Source organism: Microcebus murinus, chromosome 15 (genome assembly GCF_040939455.1).
Source record: "Microcebus murinus isolate Inina chromosome 15, M.murinus_Inina_mat1.0, whole genome shotgun sequence".
Taxonomy (NCBI): Eukaryota; Metazoa; Chordata; class Mammalia; order Primates; family Cheirogaleidae; genus Microcebus; species Microcebus murinus.
In genome coordinates, this window is record NC_134118.1 from 59666759 (window position 1) to 59673158 (window position 6400).

The following is a 6400-nucleotide window of genomic DNA, read 5'->3' on the forward strand; positions in this document are numbered from 1 at the left end:
GAGGCTGGGCCCAGTGGACTAGAGCAAGGGATGAGCCTTCAGGACTAACTGGAATTAGAAAGCTAGGCAAAGAGACTGAGTTAGAAGCCTAGGCTAGGCCAACACAATGGTGAGTAGAAATAGGCTGTGCACCAGAATTTTACTCTAGGCCCACTGGATATCTGGTTGGTGACAGCAGGACTGATTCCAGATTCCTGGAACTGGAATTCCATTGCTAGTACAACCTGGGCTGCTGATGTGGCTAGTGTACTTTGCAACCTGGTGGGGACAGTAGATTCTAGCCAGGAAAGGCTGGAGCTGAGGGAACTGGAGACTGTTGGCCTACATCTGGAATATTGTCTCCACTCCTCCAAAATATGAAGTATAACTTAGTGGCTTTCAGATGGCTTCATTTCTAAATGCTCACAAACTATATTTTTAAAACTGGAATTTTGATGTGGATTGACATTAAGCTCATTCTTTCATAATTTCCAGATGTCTCTCCTTAGCCCAGCTCACTCTGCCTGCTTTTTTCAAACAAGACCATTTGCCAGCCCTTAAACTTGTCATTCTCACCCTGTTCTCTATGCTTTCCTCACGTCCCCTGCAGTTTGATGGAAACTCCTTCTACCAGCCTTGGCTTCTCAGAATCCACACAGGGGAGGAGAGGGTACTCAGAGAACAGTTTTTCTGACAGCTGAAATCATCAGTCACTACTACATTTTGTCTTTGTGCAGTTATTTCTCTAAATTAAACTGCGTTATTATACCTGATAACCTGGCCAGGATGCCTGTCTCAGAAGAATTTCACTTTTTTTCTCTCTCATTTTATTTCCAACTAAAATGATTCACAGTGATTCTACTCTGGATTATGAATTTCTCTCACCCTCTATTGGCTAGCTCTACTCTGTTAAAAAGGCAGTGCTTAAAAACTTAGACACTGGGCCGGGCGTGGTGGCTCACGCCTGTAATCCTAGCACTTTGGGAGGCCGAGGCGGGCGGATTGCTCAAGGTCAGGAGTTCGAAACCAGCCTGAGCGAGACCCCGTCTCTACCAAAAATGGAAATAAATTAATTGACCAACTAAAAATATATATACAAAAAATTAGCCAGGCATGGTGGCGCATGCCTGTAGTCCCAGCTACTCGGGAGGCTGAGGCAGGAGGATCGCTGAGCCCCGGAGATTGAGGTTGCTGTGAGCTAGGCTGACGCCACGGCACTCACTCTAGCCTGGGCAACAAAGTGAGACTCTGTCTCAAAAAAAAAACAAAAAAAAAAAAAACTTAGACACTGGAGCCAGACTGTCACATTGAAATCCTAGCTAATCAGCTCTGTGCCTCATACTTGTAAAATACCTTAAACATATGTGACCAAATGTGATGGATAGTAACTGCACAATAAATGTTAGTGTTTCTATCAGACAAGGTATGCTCTTCCATCACTGCATTCTTACTTTTTATCCAATTTCACAATATCTTCTTGATTGACACCGCATTCCTCTCCCTTTGCTAAAATTTTAAATTTGTTTGATTTATAACCTTATACTTTGTTAATCTATATTAGACATCTGAAGTCATGGTATTGTTCCCAATCTACTTCCTTGTTTTCTGCCAAGACTTATTATTCTTCTCCTATGTTATTGTTCTTCCTATGTGATATCTGGTATTCTTTGTATGTGTACAGTTTTATCTGGGCATTTTTCCTTCCCTGCAAACTTCAGGTTGACACTTTTCTGCCAAATATAGTCTTTCTAGCCTATGTAGAAAAGTCCAGCCTCTGCAGGGGTCTACTGTCTCAGAAATCCACATTCACCCTCACCCACAAAGAGAGCCGTCTGGTCACTTCTCACGTTCATCTTGCAAAGTCACAGCCTGCTCCCAGAAGGAAAGATGAAAACATATCCTGTGCTCTGGGGTCCTTCAGCCTCCTGCTCAGAACATCCAAATGCACAGAGAGACATTTTGGAGAGTTCCGACTATATGCTATATGCTCAGAGGAACCATTAAAAGTTAGCAACAGTAATGGGATTTGATCAATGTCAGCAGACTTTTTGACCTCACTTAAACATAATCAAGAGCAAGGCCGGGCGCTGTGGCTCACGCCTGTAATCCTAGCTCTTGGGAGGCCGAGGCGGGCGGATTGCTCGAGGTCAGGAGTTCAAAACCAGCCTGAGCAAGAGCGAGACCCCGTCTCTACTATAAATAGAAAGAAATTAATTGGCCAACTGATATATATATAAAAAATTAGCCGGGCATGGTGGCGCATGCCTGTAGTCCCAGCTACTCGGGAGGCTGAGGCAAGAGGATCGCTTGAGCCCAGGAGTTTGAGGTTGCTGTGATGCCACGGCACTCACTCTAGCCTGGACAACAAAGTGAGACTCTGTCTCAAATAAATTAAAAAAAAACAAAAAAACAAAACATAATCAAGAGCAAAAAATATGTGGACACATAGGTAATGAGCATCTGAGTCACCGGGAAGAGAGAGAAGCAAGGTTGGGCTGTAAATTTTCCCCAGAGTGAGCTCTCTGATGTTCAGTAGGGTCCGAAGGGCTGCACACTCCTTTTGTGTGTGAGGTTTCTGCCCAGCAAGGCGGGAAGGCAGCGCTGTGGCAAGGAAGCTCCTGGGCTCACTGCACACCTACCCTCTCCAGCGTGAGTGCTGGGATGAAGAAGAAAAGGAAGCAGGAACTGAAGTGCTTTCACGCTTATTATACTTACAGATGTTCTTCTGTATCTGGTCTCTGAATTATAATAAAAACGTTTTTCATACAGATAGTCTTAACCGAGTCCTTTCTCCTGTAGGAATTTTTTATGATGTATAATGAGATGTGATCTCAGCTGCTAGATGTGAGCCTCTCTCCATATTTATTAAATTGCATTAAATTCATAGCCTCACTCTCCATTTTCTTATGTGAGACGTCTGTCCTGGCAGAGGGAGTCTGCCTTTAGTTAGTAATCCATCTCACCTCTCAGATCTGCCCTCAAAAATCACAGTTCTCTTCAGAAGTGGGGGATTGGGTAGTCTTTTGGTTTATGTCCACTGGTGCACCCACCACGGATCTGCATCTTGGAGTAATGATGATAAAAGTGTGTAATCATATTGTGTGTTTCCCACGAGGCCAGCCCTGTGCTGATGCGCAGGCAGCTCACTGAATCCTGACAACAGCCCTGAGGAGGGTGCTGTTATTTTGGCCACACCGTCTTCCCCCCACTTCCCTTTCTTTTCTCACTTGGCACACACAGCACATGGCATCTCCATTAGTCCTTAGCCTTGAGGCCTCGGGTCCACCCTTGTGACCAGAGAACTCTGCAGCGCTAATTTGGGGAACACATTGTCAACCTGATCCAAGCTCTTTATTCAGCACAAGAGCTCTTACGGCCACCAGGTGGGAGTATTGGGATTCAAAAGAACTCTCCAGAGACAACGCCCAGTGTGACTGTAACCAGATCTACCTCCGCACCATTTGTGATTTTAATGGGTGAAAATGCTTCACAAAATTAAAGCTAAACTTCTTTTGTAACTATTTCATGATACCAGAGAGTAGGGTATATCCACAAATTCTCCAGTGGCTCATGAGGGATGATGGTGAATAGGGCCATTTCTGTTTCCTCCTCTTGATTGCTGGACCCATGTCTTCTACCTATTGGGGCACAGCCCCATAAAGTCATGTGATGTAGAATGTTTCCTGCATCCTGGAGGATGATGCCACATCTTTGCACAGATTGCCATAGTGATATGTGTGAATGAGAAAATGCAAAGCCGGGAAAGGCATAGGGAGTATAGGATGGGATGGTTCAAATTTTAGATAGGGGGGCTAGGGCAGGCCTCACTCAAGAGGTGACATTTAAAGAAAGATCTAAAGGAAGAGAGAAATCTGGGGTGAGGTCATTTCTGGCAGGGTAAACAGAAAGTACAAAGGCTCTGTCATAGGAAAGTTCCTGGCGTGCTCGGGGAATAGTGAAGGACTCAGTATGCCAAGAGTAGAGTGAGGGAAGGGCAGAGTATTAGTAGAAGATGAGTTCAGAGTGGTGATAGGCAGTATTTCATGGAGGGTCTTAGGGGTCACTGTAAAATTGTTTGCTTTTACTCTGCATGAATGGAGCAACCATTGGAAAGTTCTAAGGAGGAAAGTGATATGATACAACTTGTGTTTTCACAGAATCTCTGTGGCATCGCGTTGATGATAGACTGGGGGGGGGGGAGGTGGAAGCAGAGACACCAGTTAAGAGGCTGTTGCACAGCTAAGCAAGAGACAGTGATGGTCACACCCAGATGGTGATGGCAGAGGTGGTGAGACTCACAGGCCCAGAGCTGCCAGAGGCACCATTTGCTATATCTTCAATGTCAGAGGGGCCTCTCTCGGAATTGCATAATGTGGAAGTAATGGGTGAGTCAAATTCTAGCTACATTTTGAGGCAGAGGCATCCAGATTTGCTGATGCAGAATGTGAGAAGAAGAGAGGTGTCAAGGATGATTCCCAGGTTTTGGCCTGAGCAACTGGGAAGTTGAGGTTGCCAAGTGGAGAAGACCAAAGGAGCAGGCAGAGGTGGGAACAATCATAGGAACTCAGTTGTAGACACAGTAAGTAAGCTCGCGTTCAGAATTATACTTTCGGGAGTCATTAACATATAGATGGCATTTGAAGCCATGAGAATGAATGAGATTGCTCGGCAAGTGCGTGGAGTGAGAATGAATGAGATCACCTAAGGAGTGAGTGTAGGAAGGGAGAAAAGTAAGATGCCAAGGACTAATCCTAATGCACTGCAATGTTCAGAGTTGGGGCCAGTGGAGAAGACTCAGCAAAAGAGATGAATGAAGCAGGAAGACAGAGAGGTGGGAGAAAACCAGGCGTGAGAGCTATCCTGAAAGCCACATGAAGGGAGTGTTTAGTGGCTGGGCATCAGGTCATAGAAATTTTTACCAGGGTTTGTTCCCTGTACTCTTTGCATCTGATCCACATTCCCTGGCATTAAGCCGATGCCAGAGGAGTATTAGAGAACACTTGTCCTTGCGGCTCTCTTGAGCTTTGACAGTAAGGGTCCAGCTTACTCTTTGCAAAGAGAGACTGGTGTTCTAGAGGCGGACTGCTGGCATGGAAGACATTTCAAAGCATTGTATCAGAATGATAATTCTTTCATTCCTGTCTTTCTTAAACACCTACTTTAATGACTGGTTTTGGGCTCTTGCCTGGAAAGCTAAAATAAGCCAGAAGCTGTCTGTTGCCTTAAGCCCACAGCTCAGCACAGAACACGAGAATATGTGTGAATATACAATGCTGGGTTCATGCGGTGGCACTGCTAACGCCATGCTCAGAAGCAGCAGCAGATAAAAAGAACTAACCTGGAAACGCCATTTATTACCAACTGACGCTGAGAGTAGGAATACTTTTCAGTTTTCTCAATACTTGACGAGAGGGAAGTGGCAGCAGGAATTTTAAAACACAATTATTTTCAGAAGACAAAGGGATTGAAATATTTTGCTATTTGTCCCTTCAAGTGGAAATGTGAAAATCACTGTATTAGCTGGTTTTCTATTGCTTAGAATACCTGAAACTGGGTAATTTATAAAGAAATGAACTTATTTCATACAGTTCTGGAGGCTGAGAAGTCCAAGGTCGAGGGGTCAGGTCTGGTGAGGGCCTCTTGCTGGTGGGGACACTCTGCAGAGTCCCAAGGTTTCTCAGGGCTTCATGGGGGGCTGAGTGTGCTAACTCAGGTCTCTCTCCCTCTTCTTATAAAGCCACCGGTTCCCCTCCCATAATAACCTATCAATCGAATGGATTAATCCGTTCATAAGGGCTCTGCCCTCATGACCTAATCACCTCTTAAAGAGCTCCCCTCTCAATACTGCCATTTTGGGAATTAAGTTTCAATATGAGCTTTGGATGGGGACATTCAAACCACAGCAACTGCTTTTTTAAATTTAGCAAAAAATTACCCTTCTCTTAGTAAGAACAAAATATTTAAAGAGAATATGGGTCAATCCTTCTTTTCAAAGATTATTTCATTCTGAATTGCATAATCTTTAACAAATTTTATGTGATTTTACTCATTTCAAACATAGATTAAGACAGGGGCAATGTGGGAAAGGATTTAAATAAATGAATATCAAAAACAGTTGAAAGTAATTATAATTTTCCTTTTCCATAGAAAAAAATATTTTTAAAATGTTTAATGCTGTTGGCTTCGAACTTAAATGTTCACAGGAAAACTATTAACGATTTTGTACCTCTGAACAAATTTCCATTTAAAGTTAAAGGAAATAAAAACTTTTTTTTTTAACTTTTGAATAACATTATGAATAAGCAACTTTGTTGAGTTTATTTCTAGCATATTTTGGTTAGCAGACATTTATGAAAATTAATTGTAAATAATTTCTTCAAATTCTGGGTTTAAACATTGTCAGAAATAACCTGATGTTACT